This window comes from Lactuca saligna, chromosome 8 (genome assembly GCF_052625555.1).
Source record: "Lactuca saligna cultivar CGN05327 chromosome 8, ASM5262555v1, whole genome shotgun sequence".
Taxonomy (NCBI): Eukaryota; Viridiplantae; Streptophyta; class Magnoliopsida; order Asterales; family Asteraceae; genus Lactuca; species Lactuca saligna.
The window spans coordinates 60,044,641-60,065,329 of NC_136424.1; positions in this window are offsets into that span (position 1 = coordinate 60,044,641).

Here is a 20,689-nt window from a genome sequence, read left to right on the forward strand (position 1 = left end):
TGTTTTAAAGGATTTAAACTGTATACGTATTTTATATATACGAATATGTGGGGTATGATGATGGGTAGATAGATGATGAGAGATAGAAGATGACGTGAGTATACATTGGCAGCTATAGACTTAGTGCCTATGGGACAAACACCGGTAGCTATGGACTTAGTACATGTCAGACGTTGGTAGCTATGGATTTAGTACCTGTTAGAAATTGGTAGCTATGGACTTAGTACCTATTAGTTAGACGCTGGTAGCTATGGATTTAGTACCTGTAGGAATTGGTAGCTATGGACTTACTACCTGTTGAACGCTGGTAGCTATGGATTTAGTACCCGATGAGTAGGATATAGCAGCTATGGAATTAGTGCTTTACGAACTAACATCGACAGCTATGGATTTAGTGCCAGTCCTATAACCCTGGAAGTAAGGGACTTCGGAATAAACAAATGCAGGATAGACGACTCTTAGGTTAAATCCTTAAGAATAAAGAAGATAACGGGGATGGGTAATGGGGTTAATTGTTTGATGATTAAACATAACAATTATATTATTGTGGATTGAAAACCCTATGTACTCACCAGGTTTCCCAACCTGACCCACTCAGTTTATGTATATCACAGGTGTTGATATGAAGTCACTTTACACTGAGAGATTTAAAGAGATGTAGATCACTAGTGTAAATAAATGTAAGTTCTGTTTATGCTTATGTTTCTGTATTAACGATGACATTCCAAACGTTTTAAGATGAATAAAAATACGTTTCTTCGAAAATGTTTTAATAACGTATTTATCGTGTTTTTCTGGGAACAAATTCCGCAACCTTTTTATAAAATGAAGTACTATGATTTTTATAAAGCATAAACAAAATCGGTCTTTTCTAGCCGTGATTTTGGGGATGTCACAGTTGGTATCAGAGCATTAGTTTAAGCGAACTAGGAATATGGATTTATTTCTAGACTTAAACTTAGAATGCTAAGCGATGATTGTGAGGTGTGAGCACTAGCTTAATTTAGGAATGATGCCTAAATTGCTTTTATGTGCTAAATGATTTGTTATGCTATAGTTTGATCGGATCTATGGTCTGTTGCCGACCGGATCTGGAAACCTTATGTGTTTAGGATTCTAAACGTACGAATACGATATTAGAACTAGCATATAAACGTTTCGGACTGATAAGGATGATTTAAACGTCAATCCTAAGTAAAGGTCTAGATTCACCTTATTCGGTGTAGAGATCAGGATGGCAAGAACCCGTAGCGGAAACGTAAACGCAAATGGGAACAGGAACCAACCCCCAGTGGTTCAGCAAATACCTGTTGTAGAAGAAGTTGCGCCTAATCCAGTCACCATGGCTGGAGTTCAAGCCATGATTCGGGCTATGTTGGCTGAACAAATGGAAGAAATGAGATAAATGTTGAATAGGGACGAACCTACCGTACATGTTGAACCGACAGAGCCAGTTCCCGAGCAATCAGAGGAAGGGAACTACAGCCGCCAAGTGAGTCAAGTAGGGACTCAAGGTGAGCAAAGGCATGGCCCTGAAGTGAGAGACAACAAGGATGGGTGGATATACAAGAATTTCTTGGGTGCGAAACCCCCAAGTCTCTCAGGAAGCCCGAAGCCGGTTGAGATTATGGATTGGATCTCTGAGATGGAGATGGTGTTTGAGAGCTACAGCTGTAATGAGAAACAGAAGACTGTCTTCGCAGTAAGACAACTGAAAACTGGAGTCTTGAGCTGGTGGAAGCTATTGGCAAATACGATGCCACGAGGAGAAGCCTTAAGGATGTCGTGGGAAGAGTTTTTGGAGCAGTTGAAAATGCAGTACTGCTCGGAGGTAGATCTGATAGACCTAAACAATGAGTTTCAGAACCTGAAGAAAGGGAAGATGAGTATTGACGAGTATGCCACCGCATTCACCGAAAGGATGAAGCTATTCCCCTACTTGGTGCCTACTGAACTCTCCAAGATTGATAGGTTTGCTAACGGACTGCCCATTGACTTTGGCCCAATGGTCAAAATGGCAACTACTTTGAAAGCAGCTGTTAGGGCAGCTAAGAACGTAGAGGCCCCGATAAGAGAAAAAGGTCTAGAAAAAGATAAGGTAGGAGAGAAGCGAAAGTTTGAAGGATCTTCGAGGCCGAACAAGGAAAGCAAATTCTCAAAGCTTGGAGGAGCAGATGGAGGTAAAGCAAGATGGTGTGATAGATGCAAGAAGAAGCATGGTGGAAAGTGCAACGAAGAAGTGACTTGTTACAAGTGTGGGAGGACTGGTCACTATTCCAAAGACTACACGCATAATGACAAAGTATGTTACGGATGTGGAGGCAAGGGGCACATGTCCAGAGACTGCCCAAGGAAAAATAAAGCAGCAAGACCAGAAACGCCACCAAGGCCGAGGGCATTTCACATGATCCTTGACGAGGCAGAGAACCATGCAAGGAATCAAGAATGAGGACTTCTTACCCGAAGATCGGATTATGCAGTAGCCATAGTTTCGTATGATGTAGCCTAGTAGAGGCATAGTTTAGGGTGAACTTGAACACCTATGTAATAGTTTCGAGAAATAATGAAATCTTCGTTTTGTTATCTGGTGTGTGAAATTGTTGTGTGATTTGCTGCATGGTGACTTGGGAAACTGCGAGACGATACTTGGGACGAGTATGAGTAGGTGTGAATGGTAGTAGAGGCCTATACTACCGGAAGCACAGGACTCACACTTGCATCAGGGAAAGTCACAAGGATTACCAAGAAGCTAGTAACTAATTCTGTTTTTTTTTTCAAGTATGTCATTACCATCGTTTCGATAATGACTAAAAAGATTGTTAATTTCTGACCCTAGTGGTCGTACCGAGTTAAGTCCGACTACGATGAGTATGTTGCGTGGTTCAGGGAACCAAGTTCGATGTAGCGTCCGACAAAAACCAAACAATTGAAATCAAAGCGATCAATAGAAGTATCGCGTTCGTTGTTAAAGAAGTTGGTAGCCAGAAACGCTACATGTTAAAGTGTGATTATATCACATTAGAACATGAAGGAAGGCATAGTCTATTTTAGAATTTAACTCTAAGAGACCTAAGTCTAAACGTGCATCACATGATGATAGGTCATAATTTGAAGTCTAGCCTGAGGTAGAGAGCAGGTGCACGATCGAGTACTACTTACAGTCAATGAGTCTAAGAGATAGACTTGAAGGAATATAGAAGTTATAATTATTACCTAGGATGAAGAGATGACGTATGGAGTCATTATACGAGCCCTGTTTCGTTGATGATTCCGGGACGTAATCATCCTAAGGGGGGATAATTGTAACGCCCGTAGATCCGGGCAAGTCAATTTAGAGGCAATATGGGTCGAAAACGACTTTTCGGCAAAAGATTATTTAGAATAAATAATTTTAACCAAGCTATAGTATATGTCACAAGGTTTCCGTACATATAAAGAACGCCGAAATCTGAGTTATAACGAAGAAGTTATGGCCCGTCGAAGTTTTACGGCAAAACCGGCACGGCACCGAGAAGCGTAAAAAAGTGAATTTATGATAGAAGACTTTTTAGCCTTAGTTATCTAAACCAAAGTTGTAGAGTATGTTAAAATGAGAAAATCCGTAAAAAGAATGCCCAAATCTGACTTCGTATGAGGAAGTTATGATTTTTCAAAGTTTCAGCTTAGTAGTGTACAACCCGAAAGTCGAATTTTAGTTCGAGCGGTTTTTGGCTTACGCGACCTAAATGAGAGTTAAAGATCTCAATAATAGGAACTCAACAGTAAAAAGATGGACGAAAACGGAGTTCGTATGAAAGAGTTACGAATTCTTCGCGGTCATTTAACAGTCTAAACGCCTCCTACTGTTAAATTTATGATCGGTCGAGAATTAGCCGACGGAGCCAAAATGAAAGTTGTAGATATTATTTTTACCTACGCATGGATATAAAGAACGTCGAAAATGGAGATAGTATGAGATAGATATAGACGAAGCTTAGTCGCTACTTTTCGAGAGTTGAAGATCTCATTAATAGGAACTCAACGGTAAAAAGACAGACAAAAATGGAGCTCGTATGCGAAAGTTATGGACGAAGCTTAGTCCCTACTTTTTGAGCGCGGCGAATTCGATACAGTTTTGTAAATCCGAGATAGAATGAGAATTAGCCAACGAGGTCTAAATGAAAGTTGAAGATCTCATTAATAGGAACTCAACGGTAAAAAGACAGACAAAAACGGAGCTCGTATGCAAAAGTTACTGACAAAGCTTAGAGCCTACTTTACTATAAAACTCCTATAAATACAAGGGTGAACTCCTCATATTTTCTTCACACCATAAGCCTCTCTTTCTCTCTCTAACTTCTCTCTAGCCTCCCTAAACCCCTCCCAAGTCTACGGAACCTCCCTAGCACGAGAAGAAAGCCCCGGAGCGCCCGACGGCTCCGAGAAGAAAAGCTTTCGGCTTGGAAACGCTGCTCCAGCGAAGCCCGGTTTTTAATAAAAAAAAAAACTCGCTGTAAGTGAGCTACGCCTATACTATATTTAATATAGATTTTATTTAATTATAGTAACATTATTAGGACCTTAAAATAATTTTTGGGCTATTATTATGAGTTATATTGAGTGTTATTTAACGCTTATATAATAGTAATAATAGCTAGACTATTAATTAGTCGTGGTTAACGTTAAAAACTAAACCCTAGTGGTATTGATACTAGGTTTTGTCGAGGAAAATTGTTTTGAGAGAACGAAGTGCTGTCTGAGTTCGGAATCACCACCTAATCAGGTGAGTGCATAGTCCCTTTCATCTTACACATAGATATGAAGTATTTAATATAAACTACGTGCTATGTGTGCATATTATCTGAATACTTGTTGTCTATGTTGGATGAACGTTTTATACATGTTTTAAAGGATTTAAACTGTATACGTATTTTATATATACGAATATGTGGGGTATGATGATGGGTAGATAGATGATGAGAGATAGAAGATGACGTGAGTATACATTGGCAGCTATAGACTTAGTGCCTATGGGACAAACACCGGTAGCTATGGACTTAGTACATGTCAGACGTTGGTAGCTATGGATTTAGTACCTGTTAGAAATTGGTAGCTATGGACTTAGTACCTATTAGTTAGACGCTGGTAGCTATGGATTTAGTACCTGTAGGAATTGGTAGCTATGGACTTACTACCTGTTGAACGCTGGTAGCTATGGATTTAGTACCCGATGAGTAGGATATAGCAGCTATGGAATTAGTGCTTTACGAACTAACATCGGCAGCTATGGATTTAGTGCCAGTCCTATAACCCTGGAAGTAAGGGACTTCGGAATAAACAAATGCAGGATAGACGACTCTTAGGTTAAATCCTTAAGAATAAAGAAGATAATGGGGATGGGTAATGGGGTTAATTGTTTGATGATTAAACATAACAATTATATTATTGTGGGTTGAAAACCCTATGTACTCACCAGGTTTCCCAACCTGACCCACTCAGTTTATGTATATCACAGGTGTTGATATGAAGTCACTTTACACTGAGAGATTTAAAGAGATGCAGATCACTAGTGTAAATAAATGTAAGTTCTGTTTATGCTTATGTTTCTGTATTAACGATGACATTCCAAACGTTTTAAGATGAATAAAAATACGTTTCTTCGAAAATGTTTTAATAACGTATTTATCGTGTTTTTCTGGGAACAAATTCCGCAACCTTTTTATAAAATGAAGTACTATGATTTTTATAAAGCATAAACAAAATCGGTCTTTTCTGGCCGTGATTTTGGGGATGTCACAGGTGCCGTCTTCACCTCCTCCCCCGTGAGCTAAAAAGTATGACCCATGGCCTTTGGGGCTTCATCTCTCCCATGTCATCCATCTGTAATCCTCAAAGTAGTCAGGGTTGGTGTCTGCACTAGTTTGGCAGTGAGAAAGGGACAATTGGCCTTTACATGGCCAACCTGCTCACAATGGTAGCAAATACGGGTGCTCGATAATGGGGCCTGATGATGACAATCCATGGCAATATGACCCTTCGTGCCACATTTATGGCATCTAGAAACTAATCGAAAGATACCCTCATGCCTTCCCACACTTGCCACAAGTGTGACCCATCTAGCCTCCAGATAATGAATCAACAAGATTGAACCTCTTTGCCACATGTTGTGACTGAACCAAAGCCTACCTCTGCTCCCTCGTATGGGTCTCAATCTCAATCTTCCACCTCCGTATGATATCTTGAAGCTCAGAGAGGGTACGGTAACGCTGGTAGATGCAAACTCCCGAATCCCAGCCTTAATCATGCTCAAGTATCGCGACATCTTGGCATGTTCTGAAGCAGAATACAAAGGGCATAAAATAAGTCTCTTACTAAAATCTTGTTGATCTCCGTCACCGAATTTTTTGTCTACCTTAATGTCATATACTCATGATCCAACCTATCCCTCTCCACCAAGTGAACATACTCAGTGCGAAACATATCCGAGAGTCGCTCCTAAGTAACAACAGCCTTCTACTTAGGAGTATAAGACCTGGTCACCAACTTCCACCAGTCCTTCGCGCCCAAACGAAGAAGCTTCAGGGTGCACCTGACCTTCTCGACTTATGGACACAAGAAAGTGACGAAACAACCCTCCACATTGAATAACCAGCTCATAGTGATAATCGAGTCCTTGACCCCATCAAACTCCGAGGGCTTCATATTGTTGAATTATGGGCACATGAATGACCCTCTCCCCTGAATCCCTACAGCAGCAACAACTACGATAGATGTAGTAGCAACAACCTCAATCACAACGAAATATCACTCATCAAAAAGCTCAATCATTGCAGTCTTGATAGACCCAAAGAACTTCGGAATCGCCTCCCGAACAACTATGGTTACTTGAGTGGTGATCATCTCTCGAATGTTATCATTAGTCAAACCTGGCCTCTGCGAGCTGCTAAATCCTGATCCAGAACCTCTCATGTACACCATATTGAAAGTGAACCAAAACGCATCAGAAATTCCATAATTCATACTATTACAATCATTACAGAAAGACTAAACCCTCGTGGTTCGTGACTTCATTACTATGCATATGGTTCATATGCTTCAGTAGTATGAGACCATACTACCTTCCACGCCAACCCGTATTTGTCTCAATGGACCGTCACAGACCACCCGAATATACAACCCAACAACTAGGATACACATATATCCTATACTCACTCCCTCGAGAGTGGATAATAATCCCTTAAGTTGGCCTACTACAACCACACTAACTCATGAAACTTCCACCAATCCTAAAACAACATGTGCATGCTAATCATACATAACGTTGGATTCCATAGATAGTCGAATACTTGATTCTACCCTAGTGACATCCCATAATTTTAGTCTAACACTGTAGATAGTCATTTCACCGTAAACATCTTTGTAACCTGACCTATTGAGACTTAATGCATATTTTGGAAAATAAATAATGTTATTAGAATTAAAGTAAGACATGAGATGGTAACTTACTTCCAATTGTATAAAATATCAAACGAATCATAAATCAAAAACTGTAACCCTAGTTAATTCATCTGAAACACTGAAATTTTGTATTAAGCAGTTGTGAGCAAAGCAAACACTCTAGTCTCATAGTACATGTTCACCTGAGTTCAAATATATAAAGAACGTTCAAAACAAATCTCATATGCAAAAGATACGACCGTTATAAGAAACCAAACAGGTATAATACTTATTTTCTCTAAGCTGCATAAACCATTTCGATCTATTGAGGCACTTGCACACCTCAGATGAAAAATTCAAAGAACATTTTTGGACTTAGACTATGGTCTATTATATGATTCCATACTTGGAATATCTTTAGCAAAAATATTTGTAAAAGTAAAAAAAAAAATCATACGGATCGGGTCAATTAAATGCGATTTCCCAGAGTTCTACAACTCGAAAAAAAATAATCCGTTTGGGTTTCTGGAACCCGTGCACTCAGATCTATCAATTTCCACTTTTTTTTTTAAATACTAGACTTTAGGATTTTGGCACAGAAATCTAGTGAGGAAAAATCAACCAAAGACCTTCCCCTTGGCCATACCCACTACCTTCACTCTCCCATAACTTCCTCCATCACCTTTTTGTATATGTATGGATTGGTTCTTTGAGTTTTTGTCCATCCAAGAGAATATGGTGCATAACTAGGTTTTCAAACTTGCATGGGGTTATAAAAGAAACCCTTTGCTTCTTATTTAATCACAACAAATCAGCCATTCAATCCTCTCTTTCCTTCCCCCTTACTTTCTTCTTTCGGCCGTAAAAACCACCACCGAAGGTGGTTTGAACCACCAACTGTGGAGCTATCGAGAACTACCAAAGCCTCCACCTCCCCACCTAATTCCTCATGTATCCGTCGAGAAATAGCAACCCCAAACACCCTCTGACACCTGCTGCCTCCCCTCCCATTCACATCTTTTGTCGACGACAAGAAGAAGCAATGAAGAGGTTGTTGGAGCAACCTCCAGCCACCCAACTACCATTGATAGCCACCAAAGTTATCGTGGTGCTCCCTCTTCCCTCTTTTTTGATCTAGAAATAGCACCCATCCCTTCTGATTTTCATGGGTTAAAGAAGCAAAATAGCCTTACTGTTGGAAGTGTTGATTAGCAGGTCTCGAATGAAGCCTTGCAAAATATTTCTGATCTTTTCGTCTAAACATGAAATGATGCATCAAGGGTGAGTGTTAACTGCCCCCTTTTAATATATATATATATATATATATATATATATATATATATATATATATATATATATATATATATATATATATATATATATATATATATATATATATATATATATATATGGGGGGGGGGGGGGGGGGGTTTACATGTGCCCACTTATCTTGTTTATGTAAAACAAACACATCTCATTTATGAAAATTAGTTGTTAAATAATACATTGTTTACTAAAAACTTGTTATAAACTTGATATGTATATATGTTATGGTTGTTAACATGTTACAACTAGTCAGAATAACATAAGTTGTCTTACTATAAAATGTTCTTATTTTATGTGAAAATGTATGTCATGAAAAGTTAACCTTTGTATATTTCAAAGTTCATATCATGCATGCACATGTGTGTATGTATATATATATATATATATATATATATATATATATATATATATATATATTAGTTATAAATCTTATAACTTGGAATTTATACATCTACTTATTTACACTACCATGAGATTTAGTACTTTATTAAAGCGTGTACATTACACCTTTATGTATATACTTATCAATCATACTCGACTTTAATAGTAAAACTTTATTCGATTTTATCATTTTTCCTAGTGAGTTATCCATGTATATGTTAGGGCTATTCACTATCGATCATTATGCCCTATATGCTCATCCATGTATAAGATAGGGCGGGTTTTTCGTGTGCATTTGTTAATGGATTTTATAGTGAGACATTATTCATTACCTAAGTATAAACACTTAGTATACGATGAGAGAAAAAATTGAACAAACGTTAGTCACAAGATAGTATAATGTGGAATAAGTTAATCTCAAAGGATCTTGTTAGCTCAACAAGAATATATTAGAAGAGCTAGATTGCACAAATACAAAGGAACTAAATAGCGACAAGTTATCTCAAGTAGACACCAAGTTGATTCATAACGAGGTTTGCATTCAAACACAAGTTAGTGAATGCGATCAATTTAAAGTGAAGAGGGAATTGGTTTATCAGAAGATAATAGATAGAGATGAACGATCTTTGTATTGTAATAAGATTTCAAGAAGTGGTAGTAGTACATGAAGAGGGATGCTCTATTTATAGAGTCTCGAAAGTTACATTGAGGATTATACAAATATTATACTACTGACTACAGTGACCATGAAAGGTTCACTAGATAATATAAAGTAAACAAGCAATGTTAGTTATAGTAACAAAAGAGTCTTCATGCATTGTCCTTCTCTGCGGTTGGTCTTCAGGTCTGCAGTTAATATACGACAAAAACAATCTCTAGTTTCAAACTTCTCTATGATGCCATCAAGTCTTCAGGTCTACGGTTCCTTAGCTGAAAGAGGGTCACTTTTTGTTTCAACAATTTCCCCCAAAGTAACCTCTGAACTATTTTTCTCCATCTATGCATTTTGAGGAACCTGATGATAATCCACCAAAATTTCCTTACTTCAAACAACCACTAGATTCTATTTGAAATTTCAAACTTGACTTCATCAGTTGAGTGCAAAGTGACATTCAGTTGTTTCTTTGTTAGGAAGTGGATTGCAGATGCACAAATGAAGTACTTGGGACCATCCATAACTTTCTTGTAAAGAACCCCTAGCTCCATGTAACTTGTTGCTCCATGGGACATGTCTTGAAAACCTTCAGTGTAGTCTGGTATATGCTCGAATGGAGTAAAATTGAATTTGTTGGCAAGGACTAGATGTATTTCCGTATCAATTTTTCCGAAGTCACAAACCAAAGCCTTTATGAATTTACACGCCCTTTCAAAGACATTCTTCATTTTGGGATATTTTTCAGTCGTAAGTTGAAATACCCGAGCTATCAAAAATATCTCTCTGAGGTTCATACACACAAAATCAACCTGGGATCTGATGTACTAATTATGTCTTCTAGTAGGGGTGTATTGAAATAATTCACTTTTCATGAATTTTCTTGCTTTGTAGTTCTTTAGCCTGTCTGGTCTATCGTTGGACCAGATATTTTCAAATCTGGACCCATGCTTGGTGTGGAAGAGGTTTCAAAGTTCGAAATCCATTGGGAGTCTTCTTTCATCAGGGAGATTGAGATCAAGAGGCTGAAAAACTAGGAGGAACTTTGATTTTGTAGAAATATGGATGTCCCAGTAGCCATCTGATGGTGGTTCTGCGTATGTGGGATGAGGAGTGTAATCAGCATCCAAAAGTCTACGGGTTGGGTTCACCTAAGAGTTTATCAAGGTTTCTTCAAATGAAATATCGAACCCTTGTCCCTTCCAAATTATTTCTGCAAACTTAGCAACTCTCCAGTGTCTTTTCTTTTGAGTTGTGGCCGGAGAGTCATCGGAATGATCCGAATACATTACTTCTTCTTCTTCTTCTTCTATGTGCTTGGAGTGGTGAGATGGTGATTTATGAGAAATTGATTTTTGTGGAGACTTTTTTGGTGAAGAACGAGGAGTTGGTTCTTTATAGAGCTCTGCGATAGGGGTTGAACCCGTGGAGGAATTTGATGAACATATGGAGTTTTAGACCTGGAAGTTTCTTGTTCTTTGCTTTCTTATTCTTGATTTGGATCACTTTTACTTTCCCCTTTTGAGGAAGCAGGCTCCAACTTCTCCTCAAACCATTGTTTCAAACCATCAATCTTTTGAAATTTCTCATTGAATTGGTTTTTCATTCGATCGCGCAATTATTTGTTGTTAGGGATCTTTGAGTTGAAGAGAAGTTAATAAATCTCCTTTGTAAGGCGGAGAATTTCATCAACACCTTGATTTGTTGTGAGTGATCTTCTTAAGCCTTTGATGGTGTCTTAGAGTACTGCATAAACTGATTCATACGCAGTGTAAGTTTCCTCAATAAGCTTTTTGGAGTTGCTTTCTTGAGTATGTGGTGTGAGTTAGAGATCATCTTTCAACTTCTTTAACTCTGTGATGGAGGCTTAAGCTTTTAACATAAAATCCTCATGGTCTGTGGTTCTTCGATTATCAAGTTCCTGTATATCTATATTAACCCTTAGAATCATCCGATATGTAGCTGTTCTTTCCCTTGTTTCTAACCTTTCAACTCATTCAATGAGTGACTGTGGTGTTGGAACTTCAGTGCTCTGTGGTTCTTTGGTTGTGACTGAGGCCAAGATTTGATCTGCTTGGGCTTGAAGGTTGAGGAATTCTTTACTTGAAACTGATATCTTCTTTTTCTTCTTGGGCTTGGGCTTCGAAGTGGAGTGTTGAGATCCACTTCATTCTTCATCTTCAAGAACCATGATAAAATATTCAGAGGGAAGAGGTTGGTGAACATCATCGAGATTGTCATAATCATGACCAAACATCGGGGTTGAACTGATCTCGATTGCAGTACCATCCTCATTTGAATCGTAAGCTTCATCATTGTGAGGAGGATTAGAAGGGAAAACTACCTTCTCCATGTGTTGAGTTTGTTGAACAGTAAGCTCCAGTCCGAACATCCATCGCTGAATTGCCAAAATATCGTGAAGTGTTTTTGCGTTGTTGAACATTTTAGTCCAGTATTTTGCTACAAATTAGATAGATTCTTCTTTTTGTTGTTGCTGTTGTACTTGTTGTACCTTCCTTGCTTGCAATTCTCTTTTAAAAGCATCAAATTTTTATAACCCTAACTCTATTGTTAGATGATATTGAGTCCAAGAGTCATCCGAAGCGTATCAGTTAAGTCCTGTTAGAAAAAGGGATGAATAGATTGCTTGGATTCTCTGAGAGAATGAAATCTGAGAATGTATATGAAAAATGTTCTTCAACATGTACCAGAATATTGACCAAAAAACGGATATATCAATCCTGTCTGAAAACTGTCAACAGACAGTTAGAAACTGTCATAAAACTAACAAACTGTCATTAAACGGATGTCATGGAATAAAGGGTCAACTTTCTAAAATTGGATTTTTGATGCAATTTTTAATATAGCTCGATCCCAGCCATGGGCTCTGCCCCTTGGACCCCGCCAGGGACTGCCGCCCCTGGGACCCCGCTCCCAGGGGCGCTGCCCCCGGACCCCGCTCCCAGGGGCGCTGCCCCCGGACCCCCGTTCGTTTAGGGGCTTCGCCCCTAAATAGCAATGTACTTTAAATCTTGAAAAACTTGAACAAGTGTGCACTCCTACACCATCCTAACTTGTTCAATATTCAACAAGATCACTTTTGGTCAACAAATTTAATCCTATTACACTTAAATAATATTTGATGATATAAAATCACCAACAAACCTCCCCCATTTAAGTGTAATCCTGATTAAACTTAAAAACAAAACATAAACAATAACAAACTGATGCATAAATGAAATGTCGTGACGATTGAATTTCATATTAGTATATTACTCAATCCAAATATTCGAATATCAGGGTGTCTCTAAGGATTGAACCCTTTCTATTCAAAATGAATACATGAAGATAATACACACACCAGTTTACATTCTCATAACACTTGACACTATATTTAACTAGCTTGTGTCCCATCCTTCAATAAGCATATCAAAGCCAAGTCCCAACTTTTTGAAGCAGCTAAAATTTATGCTTATATAGGTAGTTCTTTTATTCTTGCACCTGCAAATGCAATTTTTCAAAGAACTATTAAGAAATAAATTTTCAACCTCCTTAACTTGCAGTACTGAACACATACCTTGGGATGATCATAAAATGTGTTCCAATCTTCAAGTATTAAGCTTTCCACATTGAATTCAACATCTAATATTGCATTAGATGGGAATTGGGTATCTTAATATAAAAGATTTTAAGTGGACTTTAAACCCATCCCTATAGCCGCCTTGTGCACAAGATCTCTTGCTAACCCTTTGGTTAGATGATCGGCTAAATTCAACTGAGTTCTTACAAACTCCACAGATATCACACCAGTCATGATGAGCTCACGAATCATACTATGTCTAACACCTAAATGTCTAGACTTTCCATTGTACACTTGACTATAAGCCTTAGCCAAGGTTGCGGCACTATCACATCTGATAGAAATGGTAGATATCGGTTTGGGCCATAAAGAAATTTCATAAATCAAATTCCTTAACCACTCAGCTTCTTTACCAGCAGCAGACAATGCAACAAACTCAGACTCCATGGTTGAGTTAGTAATACAAGTTTGTTTCTTAGATGCCCAAGAAATGGCACCTCCTCCAAGAAGAAACACCCAACCACTTGTAGAGGAGTGATCCTCTAAGTTGTTAATCCAACTGGCATCTGAATAACCTTCCAAAACAGAAGGATATCCACTATAAGTTAAACCATAATTAATGGTCCCTTTCAAGTACTTGAATACTCTACTCACAGCTTGCCAATGATGTGAACTAGGATTACTAGTATACCTACTAAGCCTTCCACAACATATGCTATATCAGGCCTAGTACTAATCATGGCATACATTAAACAACCAATAGCCCTAGAATATTCAAGTTGAGACACTGGAGATCCTTTATTTGGCAAAAGCTTGAGACTAGGATCTATAGGAGTGCTAACAGGAGAACAATTCTCAAAGTTAAACTTTTTCAATATCTTCTCAATATAATGAGATTGAGAAATTGAAATCCCATTGTTTCCTTGTTTAATTCTTATACCAAGAATTACCTCAGCCTCCCCCAGGTCTTTCATTTCAAAACTGGATGATAAGAATTTCTTGGTTTTATTAACTTCTTCTAAATCAGTACCAAAAATTAACATATCATCCACATATAAACAAATCATGACTCCTTTTCCAAAAGTATCAAATTTGCTATATACACACTTGTCAGCTTGGTTTAATGCAAAACCATTAGACAAGACAACATCATCAAACTTTTGATGCCATTGTTTTGGTGCTTGTTTTAAACCATATAATGATTTCTTTAACTTGCACACTTTATGTTCATTTCCAGGCATCACAAACCCTTCAGGTTGTTTCATGTATATTTCCTCATCCAAGTCACCATTCAAGAATGCAGTTTTCACATCCATTTGGTGAATCACAAGATTATGTATAGCTGCAAGAGCTAATAATAATCTAATAGTAGAAATTCTGGCAACAGGAGCATAAGTATCAAAGAAATCAATACCTTCCTTTTGTCTAAAGCCTTGGATAACCAATCTGGCTTTATACTTATCAATTGTGCCATCCACCTTCATTTTTCTTTTGAGGATCCATTTACATCCTAATGCCTTGCAACCAGGAGGTAAATCAGCCAATACCAAAGTATTGTTATGCATAATAGAATCAATCTCATCATGAATTGCCTCTTTCCAGAAATGAACATCCCTAGAAACCATAGCTTCATTGAAAGTCTTTGGATCCTCTTCAATATTAAAACAATATTGATGTTGAGAAATAGTTTCATTCCTTGTTCCTTCAACTAAATATAGTTGAAAATCAGATCCAAAAGACTTAGCTTTTCTAGCTCTGGTGCTTTTCCTAGGTTCAGGTACAGAAGTTGCACCACCAGAAACATCTTCAGCTTGAGTAATACTCTTGTTGGAAGATTGATGAATCATATCCCTTGGTCTAGGTATAGATGTAAATCTTTCTTCATCAAAGATAGCATCTCTTGACTCTATCACTGTGTTTATAGACACAGAGTCATTAGATTCTAATACATAGAATCTATATGCTTTGGAATGCTCAGCATATCCAATAAAGATACAATCTATACCTCTCTCACCCAATGTTTTCCTTTTGGGTTCAGTGAGCCTTACAACTGCTCTACAACCCCAAATTTTGAGATAACTCAAATTTGGTACCTTTTTACACCAAAGTTCATAAGGAGTATTCTTACTCCTTTTATTTGGAGTTCTATTCAAGATGTAACATGCAGTTAACATTGCCTCACCCCAAAACCCTTCACTTAAGCCAGAATATGACAACATGGAATTAACCATTTCTTTCAAAGTCCTATTCTTCCTTTCAGCTACACCATTTTGTTGTGGTGTAAATGGAGCTGTGGTTTGATGTATTATTCCAGTTGATTCAAAATAAACTGGATCATAATACTCACCACCTCTATCAGTACGCAATACTTTTATTAATTCATTTTTATGAAGCTCAACTTGTTGTTTATAAATTTTAAATTTATCAAGTGCTTCATCCTTAGAATGTAGCAAATAGATATAACAATATCTAGATGCATCATCAATGAAAGTAACAACATACTTCTTGTTTCCAAGGGAAGGTGTTGCATGGAAATCACATAAATCACTATGTATAAGATCCAACACCTTGCTTTCCCTAACAACATCTTTGAAAGGTTGTCTAGTGATTTTAGTTAGCATGCATGTTTTACATTTTTTATTATTTTGCATATCAAAAGCAGGAATCAAACTCATTTTAGACATGTCTTTTAATCTCTTGTAATTAATGTGTCCTAGTCTAGCATGCCATAAATTAGATTTATGAAAATTATTGTTAGTACTACTAGAAGCCATGAAAATAGAATTACCACTAGAAGGATAATTAATATTAAGCCTAATCATTCCATTACATATATATCCAAATCCCATAAAAGAACCATGTCTTGACAAGATATACTTGTCACTTTCTAACACTTGTTTGTAACCAGAATTATTTAATACAATTTCAGACACGAGATTCTTACGAATCCCTGGAACATATAAAACATTGTTCAAACACAAACATTTCCCAGAAGTAAAAGTAAGTAAAACAGATCCTATGCCCTTGATTGGTTCAGTTGCAACATTTCCCATCTTAACAACAGATCCATCTTCAATTGGTTGAAAGTCCTTGAACCAATATAGATCTTTGCAAATATGACTTGTTGCTCCTGAATCAACCCACCATGCAACTTTATCATCCTGCACATAAAATGCTTCAGAAATCACAGAAATATAATTCTGAATATATTTAGAATTCTACAATGAAACAGATATTTGACCTTGTTGCTTTTCTGGATCCTTGGATCCACTGGGTGCAGCACCATCCTTATTCACTTTGCGAAGACGACAATCTTTCTTGAAGTGACCCGGTTTGTTACAATTCCAACAAACCAACTTAGCCTTCTTGTTGGAAGACTTGTCATCCTTTCCTTTAAACTTCCTTTTTCCATTAGACTTCTTGGGATTCTTTGAACTTTCTCCTTCCACCATGTTCACAGAAGAGGAACCAACTTGGTTCTTGCCTTTAGGATTGTTATCAAGTTCTTGAGTCCTTAAGGACTCTTCAATCCGTAAATGACTTCCAAGTTGAGTCAAAGTTAATTCCTCTTTGTTATGTTTTAGATTATGTTTGAAATCTTTCCAGGAAGGGGGCAGTTTGTCAATTATCACAGCCACATCAATGGCTTCATCCATTTTCAGATTGTGTTGAACAAACTGTCCCAAGATCCTTAACATTTCATGGAATTGTTCCATAACAGGCCTGGAGTCAGTCATCTTGTAACCCATAAAATTACTGACAAGAAACTTCTTGCTAGAAGCATCTTCAGCCATGTATTTGGATTCAAGAGAATCCCAAAGTTCTTTTGCAGATTCGAAATTTTGATAGATATCAAAAAGAGAGTCAGACATACCATTGAGAATATGACCACGACATATGTAATCATCATTTTCCCACTTTGATCTCCTTCTTGTTGCCTCCAAAGGTTCATCTTCAACAGATTCTGGTAAGACTGGCATGGGTGTACTAAGAACATACACCACTTTCAGAGTGGTAAGGAGAAAGTGCATCTTCTTCTGCCATCTACGAAAATCTTGCCCTTCAAACTTGTTCAATTTGTTAAACTTGCTTGTCATATCCTTCACAGAATCACCACTTGCCATGATTACAGAATACTTCAATTTTTGTTAGAAAAAGGGATGAATAGATTGCTTGGATTCTCTGAAAGTCGTGATTCACTATCAAATTGAAGTATTTTGATGGTACAGATCGAACACTCAATTGGATGAAATTCAGAGAATGAAATCTGAGAATGTATATGAAAAATGTTCTTCAACATGTACCAGAATATTGACCAAAAAACGGATATATCAATCCTGTCTGAAAACTGTCAATAGACAGTTAGAAACTGTCATAAAACTAACAAACTGTCATTAAACGGATGTCATGGAATAAAGGGTCAACTTTCTAAAATTGGATTTTTGATGCAATTTTTAATATAGCTCGATCCCAGCCAGGGGCTCTGCCCCTTGGACCCCGCCAGGGACTGCCGCCCCTGGGACCCCGCTCCCAGGGGCGCTGCCCCCGGACCCCCGTTCGTTTAGGGGCTTCGCCCCTAAATAGCAATGTACTTTAAATCTTGAAAAACTTGAACAAGTGTGCACTCCTACACCATCCTAACTTGTTCAATATTCAACAAGATCACTTTTGGTCAACAAATTTAATCCTATTACACTTAAATAATATTTGATGATATAAAATCACCAACAAGTCCTTGGTGCACCAAGGTGTTCCTCGGGTTCATGGATCCCTGCACGTTTGTGCTCACCATGCCTAAACCTCTTCACTATAATGTAGGCGATATAGGGTTTCTAGAGCTTACTTGGTCTCCTTGATCTAGAATCAAGTACGGCCTCTGCTATATTCTGGAAAGGGCTAAGAAAGAAGTGTCCCGTGGTGCAATATGTGTATCTAGTGTATGTGTGACTTGAAGAAAAATGGAACACAACTCCTCGGGTTCAAAAACGTGCAATCGTGAGGCCCTAAATACATTAGGGTGAGAAGTAATAACTGGGTCCACTTGGGATCCAGTTGGGGTTCTGTCTCCATCATGAGATGAAACAGATACACTTGTTGTATCTAAGTGGTGAGTTGGGGATCTTTCAGTTGAGTCTGCGGTGACTCGAATGGCTGCGAGAGTGTTTTGAGAGACTCATGCATCTGCCTTGGAACACATTTAGCTAGGACTGGGGATGATATTAAATTTTTTTCTCCTAAATACATCTTGAGATTCTGACTGCTCAGCTTGATGTTCATCAATGAAATTAACAGGATTATCATGAGCTTGGGAAGAAAGTGGGACTGTGGGAGTAGGTTCTGCAGTCATAGACTTTCTTTTAATGGGAGAACCAACTCCTTTGATAACAATATTAATAGGAGTTTTGCGGGAAATGGTTTCGATTCTTTTGAGTTTTTGTTGTAGGGCATGGTCTTTGGCGAGCTGAATGGGTCTAGGCAAGGAAGAGTGATATGGGACAATATCACTCGAATGGGACCAAAAATGGATTGATCCTTAGAAGGATTGTACCTCTTTAGATTGTGAGGTGAGAACAAATTGGTGTCATTGCCCATGCTAGGCTTGGCATCTTTGTGTAGATCTACAAGGCACAATGACCAAAACCTTGCAAACATGAGCTATGTCATTCCTTCTTTTGGTGCATCCTTGGAGACGTATAAAAAAAGTTATCCTAAGTAATTTGGCCGTAGTTAACAACTTTCCTAGTGTAGATACTCCAAACAATATCTCAGAATTGTTTGCCCATGTTATCAGTCCCTCCAGTCTAGCCTGAGAGACATCAGATCACAAATTGACAAACAAATTGCCAAACAACATGCAATTTTCTTTTCTTGAACTCTCCTACACATTTGAGTTCTGCTTGATAGCCCATTTGATAGAGTGCAACAAACATATTTGTGGAGCTTGGGGAAATAGAACTTTATAGAAGGTAGAATCCTTAGGTTGATTGCAGAAAGGAACTTGTCTTTGGTCAGAACCACCAAAGAGTCATCAACAAGATTAAGATGAACTTCATGAAGATTGTGGCTAGGTCTGAACGCTGAAAAAACACACTTGTAGAGAACTGCTAATGGAACCACTTCAGTGAATGAATCGAATACTCCGAACAAAGTGTGTGTTCGATGAAACTTGATCATCAGTTTAATGGATTCATTGTACGATTGAAGATCTTCAAAGACCCCTCTATAATTGCTAGGATAAATTGTTGGAGTTAGGTCTTTAATGGTGGAATCAGACCGTGTTGGTCGTGCTGAGCCTAATGCTTTTGATTGCTTCTTTGAAGTGCCAGATTTCACCATGATTTCAGAAAAAGTTTGAGAACTTGCTGGAAAAGGTTTTTAGCAAGAAGATGAAGAAGTTGAAAGAGTTCTTCAAGAGAGTTCAGATAGCGTAAAAGCTATCTTGGGAAGAAATGGGGGGTTTTTTATACCTCCAAATTTCAAAAAATTATTGATATTAATTTAATTATAGTTGTTATAGTTAAAAAAACCCTTGGGTTTTTACCATTATCAGATGGCATTAAATAAATCAAAAGGAAAAGTTTTATTCCAGAAAAGGTGGGGCATTAATGCGTTGCAGGTCCATGATGCAAGTCGGTTAAACGTCAGGTATGATGTGTTTTTATCCGTTGTAAAAATGGGGAAGTGGAACGGATTAGACCCTAAAGGTTGCGTGACATGACTGGATGAGAAAAAGGATCTTTCAAAAAGGTTTCTTTTATAGAAAATTGATTTATTTGATTTTTATCCAAAAATAGACCTGACTACGGAAAGTTTTAAGGATTACTGAAAAAGTTATGTGAGACAAAATGAATGTTTGTAGAATGTTTTTTTTAACGTTCATTAAGTAGCACACATTTTGGTTTAAGGCGGTTATGAATTAATGATTGTGGGTTCATTCAGTGCATCTATGGTAGAGGAAGTTGAAACTAGATTATGAAGGTTACAAATAAAAGAAATAAAGAGACCTGAAGAGTATATAGATCATAAGTGTCTTCAGTATACAAGATATACTACAGAGCAATTATGAAGTATATACTATATCAGTTGTTCTAGAAGGACACCGTAGTGAATAAAGTGCTCTAAGAGTTTTGTTTTGAAAAGAAAAGAAAAGAAGCAGTTTATTCACCCACATAGACGTAATCTAGTACCTATCCTTTCAGGAAGAACTGTAGATCTGGATTCATCATTCCTAGCATTTACAAAAATCCATTTAACTTTGTGGAGGTGAGTGCCTTGGTGAAAATTTCAGCTATTTCTTTACGAGTAGGCACAAAAATAAGTTCAACGTTACCTTT